The sequence below is a fragment of the Sebastes fasciatus genome, chromosome 9, assembly GCF_043250625.1.
Source record: "Sebastes fasciatus isolate fSebFas1 chromosome 9, fSebFas1.pri, whole genome shotgun sequence".
Classification (NCBI taxonomy): Eukaryota; Metazoa; Chordata; class Actinopteri; order Perciformes; family Sebastidae; genus Sebastes; species Sebastes fasciatus.
Window position 1 is genome coordinate 13,232,528 of NC_133803.1, and position 20,497 is coordinate 13,253,024.

The 20,497-nt window shown below is 39.7% G+C and overlaps 1 long non-coding RNA gene across 1 annotated transcript; it reads right to left on the bottom strand.

Annotated features, from left to right (window-relative positions):
• Nucleotides 1-12,066: 12,066 nt before the first annotated feature.
• LOC141773495 (uncharacterized) lies at nt 12,067-12,748 on the bottom strand. Its single transcript, XR_012595130.1, has 2 exons — nt 12,595-12,748; nt 12,067-12,490 (listed from the first exon to the last, which is right to left on the bottom strand). It is a non-coding gene; the product is annotated as an uncharacterized LOC141773495 (long non-coding RNA).
• Between the last annotated feature and the right edge of the window lie 7,749 nt (nt 12,749-20,497).

Genomic DNA, 20,497 nt, shown 5'->3' on the forward strand with positions numbered 1-20,497 from the left:
TCTCAAGAATGTTGAAAGAGATTTCAGTGGAATACAAATGATTAGTTTACAGGGGATCTTTAGGGGGAGATAGCAGGTCAACAGTAGATGTCACATAGAAGTGGTGTACATCATCTGAAAGCTGGGAACAGATTAATTTGAGATGCAGCTCAGTGTGTCAAATGGTTCTAGTCATAAATCAGAAATAAACATGAATGAATAAATGAATTGATTAATTAATATAAATTGTTAAAGTGTATAAGGGCTTAGAACATTATGATAGAAGTATATGATGTCCATTCCCATGCTTTATTATGTCTCACAATTTTTGAGTTGACACGATTTGTTACACAGATTTGGTGCTAGATTTAACAATTTTTTGCCACTCAAGAATTGATAAAAATGATCAAAAATCCCTCCAAAATACCACATTGAGACACCGAGACCTTGAGGAACACCATAGAAAAAGATATGATGTGATTTGGTATCACAGACGTTCGACATTTTGTTTGACAGATTTCTGCAAGAATTGCATTTTTTGGCGATTGCATGGCGAGCACTTCTGTTTGGAAACTGCTCAGAAACCACCTGATTGTCAATATAGCTATGACAGCCATCCATCCTCTGAATGCCCTAGGTCTCTAGTTTGTGGCTGTAAAATTTCATGAGGCTGTGATTATCCTAGAGGTCACCACAGGTCATTTTATATAGTTGCGTTACATTTTTTAAAAATGGTCTCACTAGAGTGAAATGGCTTCTATGGGGACTAACATCATCACACATGAATACAATTGGGCTCATTGGATCCACAAAAATCTCAGCTTTCCAGTCATACCCAATTTATGCAATTCCAAAACTGTTTAGGGACCCCAGTATGCAGAAATATTGAAATACATCATTTCAGAATAGGCGAAAATAACTTATTTATACTGCATTCAAAAAAACTGCATGTGATTATCATAAAGTGGGCATGTCTTTAAAGAGGAGACTTGTGGGTACCCTTAGAACCCATTTTCATTCACATATCTTGAGGTCAGAGGTCAAGGGACCCCTTTGAAAAGGGGGTAAATAATGCAGGAATCGTTTGATTTGTCAATTTTCTGCTTTTTTTCTTAAATCGCATTTTCTCTGCACATTTTCTATTATTACAACAACAAATCTAGAGGGCTGTGCAGCCTCTGCACTTACTCACAGCTTTCTAGTATTGAGATGGTTTTGGAAGAGCTCGCCGGCCTGGCACTGACTCCTGAACATAATGTAAGAATATCACCAATCAGCAAAGCAACAATATTGTACATCCAACATTTCATGTATTTCACATTGCACGGCTGTTTCCAGTTTGTTTGAGTGAATATCAGGGAGCCTTTCCATGTATGACACCAGCAATTACTGTTGTTGTTGTTGTTTTTTCACGAGACAGTTGATGTTTATGATGCAAATAATACATGCTGCAAGAAGATAACAACAGGCAAAGGAAAAGAACAGATGGCACATCTCAAAAGTTGTTCTCATGAAAAATGCAATACAATGCAAACCAACCCTTTTCTAAAAACAACTATTGGGGGGAAAGTGGAGCATCACTGTATTGCTGCAATACTGTAAAAAAAAATACTGCAGTTATCTAGCACAGAATTTTAAAGATTCATCTTCAGCAAAGCACTGATAACGAACCAGAGAGCTGCCAGGGATGAGGTGTGTGTGAATGTGTGTGTGTAGAGCGTGAGTCTCCCTCCCACATGCTGTAGGCGTGACTGTCACAGGTGAGGAGTGTAACAAGCAGCCTCCGTCTAGACGATTCAAACACACATACATGCCCCGTGATTTGAGCTGGCATGACAGCCAATCCTGTCAGCCGCTCACAGCGTCACGCTTCTTATCTGTGTTAACAACAGCTGCTCAACCTCGTCGCAAAGACGAGGAGGTGTACCGTGTATAATCTGCTGAGTTAAAGCAATTACTGTAGCACTAGTTAATGAGAAAATAGAATAGAAATGCTGCATACGGTTACAAAGATCGATTGTAAAGCGTGGGCATTGTTTTCTGACTACGGTGCTAAATAACTCTATCGTCATTAGGGATGCAAAATTGTGCAAAACAATACAGTTATAAATGATATAGACTATACAGATGACTTGGCAAAAAGTGACAATACACAGCATTTTCTACAAAGGCTTGTACAAGTGTAATGAGTTACTGATTTTAATCAATGAGATGTCCAAAGTATAGCTGTACTGATTCAGAATTGTTGGGGGCAAAGGTCGAGAGCAACCGCATCAATGCTGGCTTTCCTCTGACGCAAAATCCCAATTCAAGAAATGTATTTTTTTAAATGCTGTTTGTGTGTTTTCCTCCATGTTTGTTTCTCTCCGTGAAAGTTCATAAGCTCGTCTCAGCCAGGGTTGTCAGGTCAGTGAAGCCTCATGCCATGTTTTCTTCCTTCCCTGCCTGCCTGTCAATCAAACAAACGAAACCTCCCCGTGCTCTGCTATCCAGCCTGCATGCTGTTTAGTAAGGAATGTTGTGCGATGGAAGAGCAAATAAATGACATTTACACCATTGTACCCCCGCATGAAAAAGCGTGGCAACGTGTACAACCTGCTAAGCATGTCTTCCTGACAGCACGTATCTGAGTATTAATCTTGCAAACCATTCTCAGGTCATAGACTCGCTGCAGGAGAAAGAATTTCTGCTTTTTCTCTTCTCCTGCAGCGAGTGATCGTGCCAGCGCTTATTCAAAAAGGTCTGATTTGCATGATTTAGAGCTTGCTTTAAGAACTCGTCACCTTTCAGCGATATTCGCCGTGTTGAATGAAAATCATGGCACCTGCGTGATTTGCATTAGGATTGACAAATTTGGCCAAAAATAAATAAATAAATATATATTTATATATATATATAAATATTTGTTCTAAAAAACACATAGGTTCAAACTATTCCAATACCTATTTTTTGTGCATTACATCCATGACACCATGTCATAACTGGGCTGGCGCAGTGCTGCATCGCATTTTGACCTGAACTTTTGTTGGACGCCCTGTTTCTATTTATTCCTGTCGCTCACTTTGAAAGCCTGCAATGGACGAGGAATGGCTGAAATGAGGAGATATCTCTACCATACCTCCTGGAAGGAAATCAACAGGAGATTGACTGAAAGTTTACCATGCTGTTGGCTGTAATCTATGTCATTTCCAGTAAATATGACAAAATTAAACGTGTGTTTTCTGTTTAAAAAAGTGCAAACGTCGAAAGATAGCAAGTACTTCTCACCCATCTTTTAAGCGGTCACGTCTCCAGTCTGATCTCGAGCGCACAGCCGATAGGTACGTGGTTTGTTTACATGACGTCACGTAACGTTCATTGCGGTTGTTGTTGAATCATTCCTTTTTCAGCTTGACCTAACATTACATTTAATTCAGTGCACTGCTTTTTATTTCCACGATCGAATATTAATTTTCAAATTCAAATATCTTTTTCTTTTAAGATTTAAGATTCAAATTCGTTGCCAGCCCTAATTTGTATAGATCTGGGCAGCTGAGCAAATCGTCACACCTGCACTTTATCCTTCTTGACCACATGTTTTGTGATGCAAACTATTTTCAGTGGCTCTTGCTTGAAATTTAGTAACAATGCCCATCCATCATCATAGACCACATAGTGTTATTACAATTTGTATTCAAGTTTTTAGAGTACGCTTTAAAATTAAGTAAGTACATTTCCATTTTCTTCAATGTTTTTCTTCAAATAATAGAACACAGTAGTCGTCTAATCCTCTCCACTCTGTTCACCTCAAATGACTTAAGTGTGAGTCTCAGTGCTGTTTTTAAGGAGCAGGAGATAGAAGTGAAGCTGTGTGTCAACTTCATTATTGCCAAGACGTATCACCAATGCTTGCTCATGTATGCTCGGGCGACCGACAGTGTTTTTTTGGGCGTCCTATTTTTTATGTTTTTAGTGAGTTTGTGTGTGTTTTATATGCTTGATTGCCTACGATCATCATGAACAAGTGCTTTTAGACATTCTACTATTGTTCTGCAGTGATGGAGCTTTTAATTATCACTGCCTTGTAGACTTTGATCAATTTAACTGTCCTCTGCAACAGGGTTACACTTCATTCTGCGAGGACACGGTATACTAGAAACTTCCTGCTGCAATGGAATACACAGAATCAACTAATCGGCTAACTCTGGATCTTTGACTTTAACTTTGACTTTAAGGGACTACAACAAAACTCTGATCTGTGATCATTGGAGTGGAGTTAAGAAGAGGAAGCGGGTGAACATGAGGAGGTGTCAGACTGAGACGAACTAAACAGCAGCTCACCCGTATTCTCCTGCCCTCCCTGGTTATGGGAAATGTCCAGTTCTTTGCGAGATAACCTTGAAGAGCTACAAGGAAGTGTTGGCTTTCTTCGGGACTTCAGAGACAGTAGCATCATGGCATTCACAGAGTTTTGTCTCACCGAGCAAGACATAGATAGCGATCAGTCTATAGACGGATCTGGTACTCCATTTACGCCTTGATCGGAAAGCTGAGGTGAAAGAAAAATCTCGAAGAAGAGACGTGTGCCTCTATGTCAATAAGCGCTACTGCAGCTCTATGACTGTCAGAAAGAGACTTTGCTGGCCTGACATTGAACTTCTATCAGCGTTGCATTCTGTTTACCCTGTGAATTCCCACAAATATTCATAACAACTGTGTATATTCATCCAAAGGCCAATCCTGACACTGCTACAAGCACTATATTTGATGTAGTACCAAAACTGCATTCCATTTCATCTGAGGCTCCAAATCTCATACTTTGAGGTTATAATCATGTGTCCCTGAAAGAGTCCTTGACAAACTTCTACCAATATGTAAGTTGTACAACCAGGCGGAATAAGACGTTAGATCTCTGTTATGGTACAGTTAAGGGAGCATATAAATCAATCCCCCGGTTCCCCTTAGGTTCTACTAACCACAACTGTGTGCTTCTTCTCCCCACATACAAAACTGGCCTAAGGAGAGAAAAGCCCAGACCAAAGAGGTTGAAATCTGGTCTGGGGAATCCACTGCTCGTCTTCAGGGTTGCTTTGACTGCACCGACTGGGGGATGTTCGAAGACTCTTTCAAGGACACTGATGAACTCATTGATGTAATATATTACCTTTTGTGAGAATATGATTATCACTACTAAAAAGACCAAGGTTTGCTCCAATAACAAACCTCGGATGTCTAAAGCCAAGTTCACACTACACGACTTTCAAAGTCGTCAGATCGCAGTAATGTTTGTTCACACTACACAACTTGGTTGTCTTGTAATCGGGAGTCTTTAATCGTCTTTAGTTGTTGTGGTTTTCACACTACATGAGTGGCCAGCGACAGGGCGTCACACACACACAAGATCTTTCACCAGGAGGAATCCCCGATGAGGTCTCCAAACTATGTTTTGTCACGAAAACACACGCGATATACACGGTAAATGACGTGATACCACACGCGAGACACATTGCTGATGTTGTTGTCGGCACATGTTCACAAAATAGACTGTTTCCACCGGTTTTCACGCTCTTTTTTTTACTGTTTATTCCTCTAGGTGCAACAATAACTTTGTTTCTTGTTGCAAATGCAATGCATACAGTAAGCTCCTATTATTACAGGCGACCCCTCCTCCACCAGGTATCCCCTCAACCCGTGTCTTGCGCTCTCATTGGCTGGAGCTGGTGGCCGGAGTCCTCGACAGGTTGTGCCTGTGCGGCATCGGCGAGCGTCGCCGAGCCTCTCTGACGCTCTTTGAGCAGTTCACACATTGCGCTCGAGCGCCTATGGGCGAGTGACAAGCCAACGCCGATTTGCCTCTGATCTGGGGCGTTTGTCGGGGAACTCCAAACACTGCCGGGGAGCGGGAAATCAGGGCTAAAGTCATGTTGTGTGAACTGGGCATAAGGCAGTTAAGTATAGTCTGCAAATAAAGAAACTGTCCTTCAGAATTGGAGGGGCTTCTGAAATAGATGCAGCCAAAAGGGAAGTGAAAGTGGAAATCCTAAGCGCTAAACAAACATATAAAACTAAAGTAGAGAGCAAACTGGCTGAGAGGAAGCTTGCCTCAGCTTGGTCTGCCATGAAAATAATTGCAGGCATACAGCAGAGTAAGAACAGAACCAACATTAGTATGGATGGCTTCAGGTCAGATGGCAAATATATTTTGATTTCCTTTTTTGATTTCTAATCTTAGTGAGATAGGGATTTTTGGGGGCATTTTCACTATTTTCTAATTAGCTACTGCACATAAATTAAAATAATTCTCCCTATTATTAAAATAACTCATGAGGTGAAAAAATAGGAAATACAGTCTACCAAATTGCAGCAAGGTCTGGACCAGGTGCTGGATTAAAGGTGAACAATAATCCATATATTATGGAAATATTATTACAATAACAAAGTGGAGGTTTGTGCAGCCTTGGTGGAGGTATATGCTCTCAGTGCTTTCAGGTTTCATTAGGCCTGTCAAATATAAAAAAAACTCTGTGGTTAAAAATAACTTTTTATATTCTGGTTTTCCACCACACGACAGCACTGAAATTGCTCTTGTCACGGTTTCAGATGAAAGATGATTCCATTGAACACTGACTCATTTGTAGTGCATTGTGCTGCAGTCATTCGTAGTAACCAAAAAGACTAGAAAACAAAGCTAGATTTTGTAGCACATGGCCTAAATTGGTTCAAATCTTGTTAGCAAGAAAGATAATATGTCGTTGGCAATCTGTCACTACACATTTCAGACCAAAATGACGAGGAGTACCCCAAGGCTCGATTCTCGGGCCTCTATTGTTGAATTGATACATGCTGGCTCAAACTGTACAAAACAGCAAAATCACTCATATTTACACAGCTGTATCATCAAATGATCATTGAATTTTCTACATTTATGAAAAAGGGGGATCATCTTTTGGTGTTATAGATAAACAAAGTTCAAAAGTCAGGGCTCACCTTGAATTGCTTTTACAGAAAATGAATAACAAAGTCAGAAAACCCAGACCGAAATTTTAATAGCCACATAAAAATAGCTACATAATCAGACTTACTTAAAAGATCACCTTAAAAGACATAAAGGGTTTGCATCCAACTCACTAACAGCGTCTTTACTTATCTATCTAAAACAAAAAAGCTCTACTGTACACCCGGACAATTTGCATATACTACTTAATTTAACAATGGTTAGCAAGCCAAATGGCTTTCTGCCAGAAAACCCTCTCTGGCAGGAACATTTAGCAGTTGTCGTAGTAGTAGTAGTAGTGTTCACACTTCTTTATATTAAACTTAAAGATGAAGTAGGCGAGACTGGAGCAAATATGATTAAAAAAGTTATTTTTATAAAATGGTCGCTATATCGGGACAGTAGTGCATGAAACAGGTAACCTGAATAATCATGTGTGTCTGTGTCCTGCGGTGTCCTCCGGTGCTCCTAACGGCATCTGCAAGATTTCACATACCGGAGGAAAACAAGCAGTAAGAGCTGATCTGAGGTCCGCTGTCCAGCTGTCGTCTGTGAGAGTCGTCTGTAATCACTTGCGAACTCCGACCAAACATACAAACTAGGCCGCACTGATCAAATATGAATCAATGTTATGTAACGTTAATGCCTATGTCTCGCATCATATGTTTTCAGAATCATCTTGTAGTGCGCGGTTTAACTGTAAAATGAGAAAGTTTGTGACGCCTCTGTGAAATCTCTGTAAGCTCTGTTGCCAGAGTTCTTACCAAACTAAGGTAGCAAAACAAATTATTGCACTTCCCAGATCATTGCACTGGCTATCTGAGTGTCAAAGGATTGATTTTAAAATTGTATTTTCTTGTTTATAAAAGCATTTAATGGTTTGGGACCAAATAACATTTCTAATGAACACTCCAGACCTCTGATCACCTGGGAATTGTTTAATTACTGCCAGAGGATTAAAGCAAAAAAGACAACACTAGTTTATAGCTGTAATTTAGAATGACTTAATCTTGGTATTAGCTGTACAATGGCTGTGGTGTTGAATTAACACTGAAATGTCAAATGTCGAGGTTTAAGATGTTGCAAATATAACAGGAGTCTCTTATATGTTGTATAGGCTTACAAATCCTCCCCCACACACCTGTCTTTTGATGTAAGAGTGTGAAGAAACCTAGTTCCCTGATTCATTGAATGTATGTTGTGTACCAGCGCTGGGATACAATGTATATGCTCCTGTGTCAGACAGCAACAAAGCTCTTTTCAAGCCTGCTGTTGAAAAAGGACAGCTGTACAAAGGCTTCCTCTAAGCATTCACGGAAAATCTTCTGTTATGGTTCAGAGAAATCATCTATTCCCATCTACAGTGTGAGGCCTGTTTCCACACCATTTAATCACCCTTTGCACCTTGTTGTGATGATCAAGTGTTTGACCATGGCTTACTGTTAACAATTTTTATTGCAGTTTCCAAAGAAACTTCTTCTGGCTGTCAACAACTCTGCGTGTGATGAGTTCACAGTGAAAGAATTTCCCCTGCAGTGATAATAACTGTCAACAGTGCACTATGCGGTATTTTAAATTTTTGCAGATGACTTGATTTATCCTGATTTTAGTGCTATATATAAATAAGCTGTATTGTTAGGCTATTATTACTGTTACTTTTTAAATGACAGTTTTAAACAAATTGAATGCTTCTTTATTGTTAAATGCAGAACACAGAAGGGCAATGAGGCGCAGCATTTTTGTCAGCTGAGACGCTTTGTTTGCGTCCGTCTGGTTTCTACGATACAGGATATCCACGGAAGTTCAAATGTTGGCACAAGGTAGAGTACTTGCTCTGGATGAATGGAAGGCCGAAGCACGTAGGAAGAGAGGACGGACCCGTTGGTCTATGTGTATTAACTTGTCCTCCATTGTTGTTGCTGTTCAGCACATATACATGTAGGATGTGACGGTTGGTCTTTGTGGTATTTGTCCCGCCCCTCCTCCATTGGGATTGGATGGCAGGTGTTAAAAGTGACAGTGACGAATGCAGTGTTTCACCCAAAATTGAATTTTCTTTTGCTTGCCATCCCCCGCAGTTGGTTTGTCAATAGTGCGGTATTGCAATAATGCGTTTTTTGCTACAGGCCTATTTTGGACTACGTTGTTTGTTGCCTCATTTGTCACTGTTTCATCCAGTTCAGGGATGCCCAAACCTTTTCTATTGGAGGGCCAAAACTGGAACTCAATGGTGGGCCACGGGCCAAATGTAAACACTTATTGTATTGCATTGTTAAGACTTAAAATGGTAATAGGATCCCAAGTTCTCCTAATTGTATATTATTTTAGCTTTTGCATTATAAACTCCTTAAAACCTACCTGCTGAATACAGCTGGGCTAATTTCCAGTCATATCCAATTTATGCATTTCCAAAACTGTTGACATGCTGACCCAAGCATTCAGAAATATTCAAATACACCATTTTTAGAATAGGCGAAAATAACACATTTATACTGCATTCAAACAACTGTTTTTTGCCCCAAACTGCATGGGATTAGTATAAAGTGGGCATATCTGTAAAGGGGAGACCCATAGAACCCATTTTCATTCACATATCTTGAGGTCAGAGGTCAAGGGACCCCTGTGAAATGGCCATAGGTTTTCTAGTTTCATATGAAGCCAGTATCTTCACTTTAGCTTTAAAACTGAGCCCGCTACAACCTCCGAACAATCGATTGTGTTAATGCGTTAAAGAAATTAGTGGCGTTAAAACGAATTTGCGTTAATGCGTTATTATCGCGTTGACTTTGACAGCCCTGATATTTATTTATGTGTGAGCATGCATGTACTGTGTGTCCTGTGTTTCATACAGTGTGCTAGTCTTGGGTTGTGATTGTATTTCATATGTAAGCATGTGAATAGCCAAGTTTTAAAGACACACAATATTTTGCCCAGAGAATCAAATATGAATTACTTTGAATTATATGAAACTTCTGGTCTACTGTGTCAAACAGTAGCCGGAGTCATCTCAGGGGATTCTCGTTCAGAGATGACAGCATAATTACCGAGCTCCTGGGATACTGGCGGTTTTTATTGCAGTGTGTGACAGCCACACTTTTAAGACCGTTCAAATTCCCCTTGTTTTGCAGTAACTTGGTAAATCCTGTCGCCTTTTTGTAAGATTTTGCAAGAACAATCAAACAATGACAGCATCTTAACTGGGCACTAGTATTTTACAGAGAAATTAAAAGTGAAGGGGCTGAGAGCTTAAAGGCTCACACCACTTTTTTTTCCAATTCTTGGTCCTGACAACACTAACTGTTTTTTAGTAAGAATGCACTGGCTATTTGTCAAAAAATAAAACTTACAACAAAGGCCACTGATGCGCCATTGTACTCAGGCAATTAGGAAGTCTATTGTCCAGGCAAGATTCACATTTTTGTTTTTATTTTCCTGTTCAAAAGCAAAACATTCATGTATTCATCAGGCTGCCTCTCTCTTGCTCTGGTAAAAAAAAAAACATGTCCCTTCCTGGCATTGACACACCTGCTACCTTTATCCTTAATCCTGCCATTCACCCAACGATTGCTTGATCTGCTGCTTAGTGCCCCTGTGTGTCTACAAAAATAAATGCAAAAATTACTAAAATAATAATAATGAATTTATCAAATTAATGAATTAGCCCTTGTGGGGTGAAACGATTTCTCGGGAAGCAATTCAATTGCGCGAAATTAAAGCCGCATGTGGCAATTTTTGCGTTTTGGTCTTCACAAAGGCACTTCAACTGGTTTAATTCTGTCTAAAGAAGGGTTGAGAGCAATCACACACTTGTTTCGTCATTACAATGTATGCAGCATTACAATAATTGCACACTAAAAGTTCTGCATTTTGCTCCCCCTTTATCAAATGTGAATGAAACTTGGTGTGTATGTTCATGACTTGGTGCAGGATGTGTCCACTGAGTTTAATCAGCAAGACAACTTGAGTTATGGCCTATTTCTTTTTAAGTCCCGCCCTTGACAAAGATTTTTGATTGATATTTTTGCTCTGATCTTGCTCATTTATAATATAATTGTGCATCCCTATCCTGCAAGACCATATACCAAATTGGATGTTGATAGAGCCGGAATCCAGAAAAGACTATTTACAGTACTGTTTAAATAATGCAAATTAGTAAAGAATCCATCATGGTGGCCTATATTGTCCAGGAGGCTTTGCATATAGGAGAAATCAAAAGCACAGTAAACATAAAGATTGGAACAAATCTGCTTCTATGCTTTGCAGAAACTGATCAGGCAACACATCCATTTCCTAATTAAAAAAACAAAAATGGGAGTGTCTATTTGCCCCCAGATGAGAATAGTCACAACACAGCTATTTGTCTATTTACTGTACACCTGGACGATTTGCATATGCTACTTAATTTAACTATGGTTAGCAAGCCAAATGGCTTTCTGCCAGAAAACCCTTTCTGGCAGGAATATTTAGCAGTTATCGTAGTAGAGTAGTGTTCACATTTCTTTATATTAAACTTAAAGATGAAGTAGGCAAGACTGGAGCAAATATGATTAAAAAAGTTATTTTTATAAAACGGTCACTATATCGTGACAGTAGTACAATGATGCGAAAAATATACTGCCTACTGCCACTTTAAAGGTCACCTATTATGCAAAATGCACTTTTCCATGTCTTTTAAACATCAATATCTGTCCCCAGTGTGTCTACAGGCCACCATAGTATCATAAAAGACCATCCTCTCTCTTTTTCTCCTCCTCCGTTTGTCCGGAAATGGGTGCAGAAAAAAAAATCGCTTTTTTTCCTTCTCTTCTGACGTCATTAGAGAAATGCAAGCCATGTAAGGGTTTCCTGGTCGAACCAGAGAGAACCTTCAGTAGCTGACCCCGCCCCACAGCGCGTCACTGTCTCTCCTCCTCAACCTAACTTGAGCAAAGTCTGCAAGAACCAGCAGAACAGGCTTCATGTACTCCCATCATCTAAATATAACATGTTCTTTCACAAAGGCTTTATGTAATTACACTGTTTAAACAGATGATATTTATATATTATATATATTTGATGTCATGCATGTAGCAGAGTACAGGTAGTAAATAGTGACTTGTAAGCAACACAACACATTTCTGTTTCAGTCAAACTTTATTTGAGTAGACAGATGACAATATTAATTATTCACAGCATTTGTAATCATCTCACCTGTTAGTTAGTTATGTTAACATGGTACAGGAGAAAGTCTTCAGCTCTGGTAAACTATGGTAAGCTAAGCTCCGGTGGTCTGTAGTCATGGTAACACAGAGACAGCTACTACTGTAAATAATATACCATTACTCTGATCTTCCATACATTTATCTTTTAGCAGAAATAATGAACTGACTACTGTTTCACATCTTCTATTTTCCACCCTGATGGTCGCTGTGTTTACACACCGTGTCATAGCGGTAGCATGTAGCTACATGCTAACGGGTTAGCTCTGTATCTCCCATCTGCTTTCAGCTATCTGCTCTCCTCTGGGATGATTCTGTCGGTCATTTCTCACAGATGGATCTGTAAAGACAGACGTAAAACAGAGTGTATGTTTACGGTTTACAGAGTTGATGCATGAGGTAAACACTGAGTTAACTAACAGAGCTATAAATAGTATTATTTACCTGAGAGAAACCGTCAGGAAAACCTGGAATCTGGACCGCAGATGTTCATCATGTGTCGCCGATTTCTGATCAGATTCCTCCGGTAACGTGCGCTGGGTGAAGTTTCTGGTTTATAAACTTTAAAGTGGTTTATAAGCTCTATTCTAGCTGCCTCTCCCTCCACTCCTCTCTCTCCACTCGTCTGCTGCGGGAGGGAGGGGGAGGGTGACGCTGTTGTTGTTGAGGAAGTTTGATTGACAGAAAACGCTGACCAATCAGAGCAGAGTGGGAGGAGACAGGCTGTGAATCAGTGGTTTTCAGACAGAGGCTGAATTAGGCTCTGAGGCAGGCAGACTCAGGCTGCAGTATGAGAAGAATAAAGGGTTTTTTGAACATTGCAGCATGTAAACATGTTCTAGTGCAACATTAAAATACATCTATGAACCTGGAAATGAGCATAATATGTGACCTTTAAGCTAATAATTAACATTTCCCTCACTTGCGTCTTTCCCTTACGTCTCTCAATGCATCCCCGGTGGAAGGGCCTCAAGGAAACGACACAATGAGAGAAATGTGGATGCAATTTAAGAGACTTGGGATGCACCCATGGTGTCTGGTTTGAGTATACTCTATTTTGTCACTTTTCCAGTTTGAACACACTACATACTAAGAAGCTGTTTGTCATTATGTAGTATGGATTTGTGACATGGCGGAGGTTTACCTGAGCTGCTGGGCTGGGAAGTCTTTAAAGTGCGCCTGCTCAGTCTCTCTTTCTCTCTCACAGCTCCTGCATGGCCTCCAGTGTTTCTTTAGTTTGCTTTCTTATCTCCCATCATACAACATCTTTCACTCATCTATGTTCCCCCGAACATCATTGATTTCACAGACTGTTCACATAACATTGCTTCATTTATGTAAATAGTTTATTTTTATAAATTATTTTCACCTTTGCTTCAAACCACATTTTCCGTCTGAACCTTGAGCCAGCTCATGACTCCAGAGTTGTTTTTTTGTGATAAATACTGCTTTTAGCAGAGTACTTGCTGCTGTTTGGTCTCATCATTAATAGCGAGAAACTAAATCATACAGATGTACCGTCATTTCCATAGGAGAACAATCAAAAATTCAGAGAGCCGGACTGGTTGACTCAGCAGTTTAGCATCTAACATTTGTATGTACAGTATGCACTTGTAGCATTGCCACACCTTAAATAATTGCAACCCTACTAAAACTTCCTGCACCTCATCCTCCTAAAGAACACAAGACTCCCTTTCAGAAGTAAGCAAACCGGTTTAATGGCATTGCATAACAACAAAACGACAAGATACAATCATTAAACATCTTTAGTGTATGGGTGCAGCAATACTTGTTGCACTAAAAGATTTGAGTATGCGTGTCAACTTTCAAGTCAATTGGACTCACAGTATCGGGTGGCGTCCTTTTAGTTTTCACTTTTCTGGCTGTTAATTATAGCGCCACCATCAGGCTGATTGGATTCATATTTTTTGTGATGTTATGGTGCCAAGTTTCATGTCTTTAGCTCATTCCAGCTCGTGGCAAATTGAGCAAACAGCAGATAACGATTAATAGACCACGTTCACATTCATCATCAATCAACGAATCAATCAATGGCCCTGTTCACACCTGGCATTAACATGCGTCCTCAGTGATCAGATCACAAGTGGACAGCTTTAAGTACGTCTGTTCACACCTGGCATTAGAATGCGTCTCCACATGCGTCTCCAGTGACCTCTTGTGATCCGATCTCACTTCCCCGCCCCATATGCAAATGAACATGTAGTAAACACACGGCTTATACAGCAGCCTTTGTGACGTAATATTACATGAATGTCAGCAGTGATATCCTACGTATTCGTTAATTCTGGTACATTGTATTAACATCAAAATAAAAGGTTATTATACCGGGGGTCCCCGGGGACCTCCGCGCCGCCGGTGCCGGCACCGCTGCTTTTGCCAGAGAACAGCGGGGTACAGCGCTCCAGAGAGCCGGGGAGGACAGAGAACAGGCGGGCGGACGCGTGTCAGCTCCGCGCAAAGCAGCGGAACAAAAACACAGACACATCTCCGACAGTATGATAATGATGCCTAGTCTACATACAGTAGAGCACAGAGGCCAGTTCCTGGCTGACAAGCGCCCGTATCTGCCTGTTTATTCACCTGAGGGGCGCGGTGATCCCGTGGTTCCCAGCTGGACATCAGATGAGTAGGCGGTCCTTAATGTGGCCCAGGACACATTCGCGTAAACACCGCTAAAAGAATGTAATATGTGGCTCAGACCACCTCTGAATGTGGTCTGGAAGATCTGATCTCAATGCGTCCTCAATGCGTCTTGAGTGTGTTCACACCTGTACTTAAAGCTGTCCACTTGTGATCGGATCACTGAGGACGCATGCTAATACCAGGTGTGAACAGGGCCAATGTCACTTCACATCTAGGTTAATGCTTGTCCCCAGAGCATGTGCACCAAATTTGGTGAAATTATGTCCACCAGATTTTGACGTACATGCTTTTGGTATTTGTGGCGCCCTCTATATGTCATGCTCAAAATCCTTTGGAAAGGCCTATTCCCCAACGCTTATAAGACCATTCCCAAAGACATCTACCAAGATTTATGATGATTGGAGAAATGATCAATGAGTTATGGCAAAGCCCTGTGTATCTCAGTCCCACGAGACTGTGTACCAAATTTGGTGTTGATACAGTCAAAATCCAAAATGTAGATGTCACATTACTGTTTTTCACATTATGCAAAATAGCAAAAGATATATCATGGCAGACTTCTATGGTCCAAGAGGCTTTTTGTGGAGCACATTGAGCTGGATATGTTAGTCAAATTCACCTTTGGTGTTTGAACCCTAATAATAAACTGACACAAACTCAATAGGGTTCTACCTCTTCAGTGTTTGAACCCTAAAAGTAAATTTACATGGAGCTATTAATAAATTCATATTCTCTATAGTGGTATGTGTCATGTATTTAAACTTGACTGAATCTTTCTCTTCTTTGATGTTTCTGTGAGGAAAAAAAGAAAAGTCAAGTTTGGTTCATATTGTTCTAGTCTGTTGCCTCCAGTAGCAAACAGACGTTTGTGACAAGCCTTTCCTGTATACTTGGTTTGGTTTGAAGACGTACTGTGCTCTCCCCCTTTAACACAAGCAACCAACACTGCAGCATAACCATGAAATATATCTGGAAACAATCACAAGCACAGTTCACTACTTTCAATTCATCAACAACACAACCGGAAACCAAATGCAAGAACGGGTCGAAACAATGAATCATTCCGTCCGCAACTTATCTCTTCATAGCAGGATCAAACAATCACACTCATTACGTGGCTATTACCGGCAATTCAAACAATCACCGCCAATCACACAATTAACACCACCGAAGGACAATGCAGGCTGTGAAAACAGTAAACTCCAATCGTTGTGCCGTTTTCCAGTACAGCTTTACCGCCACTGTTTGTCCAATGCACATACCATCTCGCTGCGTGCTCCCTGTGCATTGTTCATTATTGTGATGTGCGCTCCTGAACATGATATTGTGTGATGGCGAAAGCTTGCCTTTGATAATTAGTATCCAAGAATATGCATCCACATGAAATCCAAAGAATCCAACAAATGTTTTGTTTCTGTTTTCACTTGTTTTAATGTTCTTTGGTCCAAGTTTTTTCCAAGGGCGGTGTTTTACTTTATGGAAGTGGCTATTTGTCAAAAAAGGTTTTCTTCAAATAAAATACTGACAACAGCTGCTACCTTTATCCTTGATGCTGCCATTCACCCAAGAAGTGATTGATCTGGTGCTTAGTGCCCATAGTGTCTACAAAAATAAAGGCAAAAATATAAAATGATAATAATAATGAAATAATCAGCCTGATGATATAGCTCCTACAAAGAAGGCAAAATATGTACAAGCACATCACTTCAGATGATTCATGCAACAAAACTTTTTTTTTTGATGAGCTGTGGCACATTGTTCATTCGCAAGCCCAAATGTTCACCGCAGTAGAACTTAAAAACTTTCATTTGATCAAAAATGAGAGTTGTGGATGCTTCATTAGAGCAGGTGCTACCAGCATCTTCTCGATCCAGGCCCTCCACATGACACCCAGTCATGCTATTATCTGCCGACTCTGTTTTTATTTCAGCATGATTGTAAAATCAGGCAAACTATTGTGAAATCAAGTTCGTCAAAATCCAGCTGCCTCCTCTTCAAATTTCATCAGAAATGTGTAGAAAACAGAAGTCAGAATCTGGATTTCTGGATCAATGGACAACCTGGAAATTAAAAAATTTAGACTTTGACACTCCTCAATCCTAACACTTCAAACCTGTCCTGTAGAATATGACGTTTATATATTACTAAATTGTTTTCCCAGTTATGTTGGGATGATTTTTTGAGTGAATGAAGCAGTAAATTTATATAGACTTTAGAAGTGATACAGAAATTGGAGGAACCAACATCTGCTCATCCTCCAGCCCTCTGCCTAAAGAAAATACTTTGAGAACTGCTGAAGGAGAATATCTTTAGTGTGCAACCAACATTGCCATTTCATTTTCATATTAGCATTAACCTAAATTTGAAAAAGAAAATGCAAACTCAAATTTTTGCATATGAATTAAAAGTAGCATTAGTCAGGATGATAATAACGGCCAAAGAAATAACTAACAGTAAAAAAAAACAGTACTGTACTGTACCTTTATTTTCATGAGACAGACAGAAACAAGCCCAGATTTGGTTATACAAGACAAACATGGCACCCTTGACTGGAAACCTGTTAGAACAGTGTCATCTGACTGGTGAATTTCAGCCAAAAGGTTACTATTGTCCACCCACTGCTTCTGATGAATGGCCTTGACAGTTTTCACAAACACAAGCCTGGGGGGATCCTGCCATCAGTCAAATGAAAATGCAAAATCTTACTCATTTTCATTTCATACCTTATATTAAATTGTAGCATTTATGCTACAATTCAAATCATAATGAATTCAAATGCAAAATGGTTCTTTGGACTGAACCACAAATGGAAAGCAGAAAAGGCTTTGACTTGTCATTTGGTTTGGACACACACAGACAAAATGCAAATAGTGCACAGAAATGTGATGGAAGTTCGATGGCAAGTCTTACTTTGAAATGCGATTAACTACAGGTGTTGGATTCTCATAGTGTAGTTTGTAGGAACTCTTTTTAGCAAAAATTAGTATTTTCAAAGCCATGGATCCACCGCAAATATACTACAAATGACTCTAATTGCAGATGATACTACGTCTATAAATTTACTATGGCTGTCAAAGTAAATGCAATAATAGCTGGAGTGAAGATACTGTTATCATATGAAACTACAAAACCTAAGGAATCCATTGGTACCAACCATGTCACACTAGCTTGTCGCAAAGGAGGCTAAATATCGCTCCAAACCTGTGCAAAATTTTGGCAAGGAAAAACTGGCATGGTCATTTTCAAAGGCGTCCCTTGACCTCTGACCTCAAGATATATAAATGAAAATGGGTTCCATGGGTACCCACGAGTCTCTCCTTTACAGACATGCCCTCTTTATGATAATCGCTTGCAGTTTTTGGCAAATCATAGTCAAGTCAGCACACTGACACATTGACAGCTATTGTTGCCTGTTGGGCTTGAGTTTGCCATGTTATAATTTGAGCATATTGTTCATACTAAATGCAGTACCTGTGAGGGTTTCTGAACAATTTTTGTAATTTTTTTGTGTTGTTACTTGATTTCCAATAATAATTAAATACATACATTTGCATAAAGCAAGTATATTTGCCCACTCCCATGTTGATAAGAGTATTTAATAATTGACAAATCTCCCTTTAAGGTGCATTTTGAACAGATAAAAAATGTTTGATTAATTTGTTATTAATCATGATACACTATGGACATCATGCGATTAATCGCAATTAAATATTTTAATTGATTGACAGCCCTAAAATGTATGCATGTCATCCCGGTCAAACTTTTATTATCTGAACATGTAGGCTTCCTTTAAAAGATTAATTCAATATTTTTTAACCTGGACCCTATTTTCCCATGTATTTGTGTATAAGTGACTAAGGGGGACAACACTTTTCGAAATTGGTCCAGTATTGAGGGAGAAAGCTGCAGCCACCAGTTTACGTCCACTAAAAGTGCTTGTTTGTCCCGTGGCACTCCTCTCTCCACTGTCTCTCACGTTTCCACTGATGTCTCTTCTGGGAACAAGTCACATAACACAATGACAAACGGAAAGCGAAAGGTAAGAAAAACGTTTTATTTCTCTGTAGGGTCCTTTCCATAATGTTGTCAGATATTGTAATAACTATCTGAGTCAGGGGCAAAAACAAGTACTTTCAGTGGACGTAAATTGACGTTGCCAGCTTGCCCCAAATGATTACATTGCATCTTGTTTAGCGGCTGGCGGCTGCAGCGTCCTCCCTCAATACTGGACCAATTTAAAAAAGTGTTGCCCCCATTAGTCACTTTGACACAAATACATGGGAAAACAGGTTGAAAAATAATGAAGTTATCCTTTAAGCCCACCTAGAAGAGAAAGACTTCAGACAAGAAAATAATCCGCATTCCAGTGAATAGAAGCTGAGCTGCTGTGATTGGATGAAGCTGGAGTTCTTTTGTACGTAACTTATGATCCAGATCTGCATTATTTAAATTCTTCCATGCAGGGGCCTTGAACCAAAACCAGTTCTGAATGATAAATCCAACTACGCCATTGCGAAAAACCTAACATAACAGTCCTGAAGGGAGCTTTAATACAGTATGGCCGTGGTTTTCCTGGTGTAGGTAAAGGGATCCTTTAGGCTTAGAGAGAAGAGAAATTGCTTAGATTTTCTCTAATGAACACAGCATAGCTTTAGAGCACACTATTGATTGCACAAATCCCCCATGAAACTTGAAACAGTGGCAATCAAATGAAAAGTGACATTGCTGGAAGACAGGGTGGACATACTGTACAACATGAGAATTTTAATAGGATTAGCTCAGAATAGACTCCCCTACACATATCTTGAGGCACGGTGGAAAGAAAAAAATCCATTCTCTCAGGTACTTTCTCAGAGCTCTCAAACCGGAGTACTTGGGTGTTACTGGAGCTTTTTGTGTTTATTTCAAAAGATCTTGTAGGGTCAGTTCTCCCATAGAAAAACTTCAAAAAGGGATAAAAAAAAAAAAGGTTTGAAAGGTTGAGGTGGGACGAGGTACAAGGAAGTTTTAAAAAGACTTGGCTCAGCTCGATGCACTGAAGCTGGATACAACAACCACTATGATCATATGACGTTCTTCAAAGAATGAATTGGAGTTTGTTTGAATGACATTGGCTTGAATGCTAATATGTTGAAGGTAACAATTTAAGTTCAATACACTCAAGCCAAATTATTTGTACTCAAAGTCTGTAGTAAGATCAACTCATTTTATGAATTATGTTTTGCCAGTGTTATCAATCGGTTCGTGTTTATATGGATCAAAGATTGAACATAGAGTCAATATGTCAGTGAACTCATTTAATATTGTTATGCAAAACATGTAATTACATTACTAGGAGTTGGGAAAAAAATTGATACGGCATAGTATTGCGATATTTTGCATCATAATAGTGTATCGATACATGGATGTCAAGTATAGATATTTTATTATACAAACTATTAACCTAACAATCTGGACGCTATTCTGTCTTTCAGAGGTTGTAGCGGGCTCAGTCTTAAAGCTGGAGTGAAGATACTGGTATCATATGAAACTAGAAAACCAAAGGAATCCACTGGAACCAACCATGGTTAGCTTGTCGGGAAAAATGCGAAATAATCCTCCAAAGTTGTGCTCAAGTATGGCGAAAAAACTGGCATAGCCATTTTCAGAACGGTCCTTTGACCTCTCACTTCAAGATATGTGA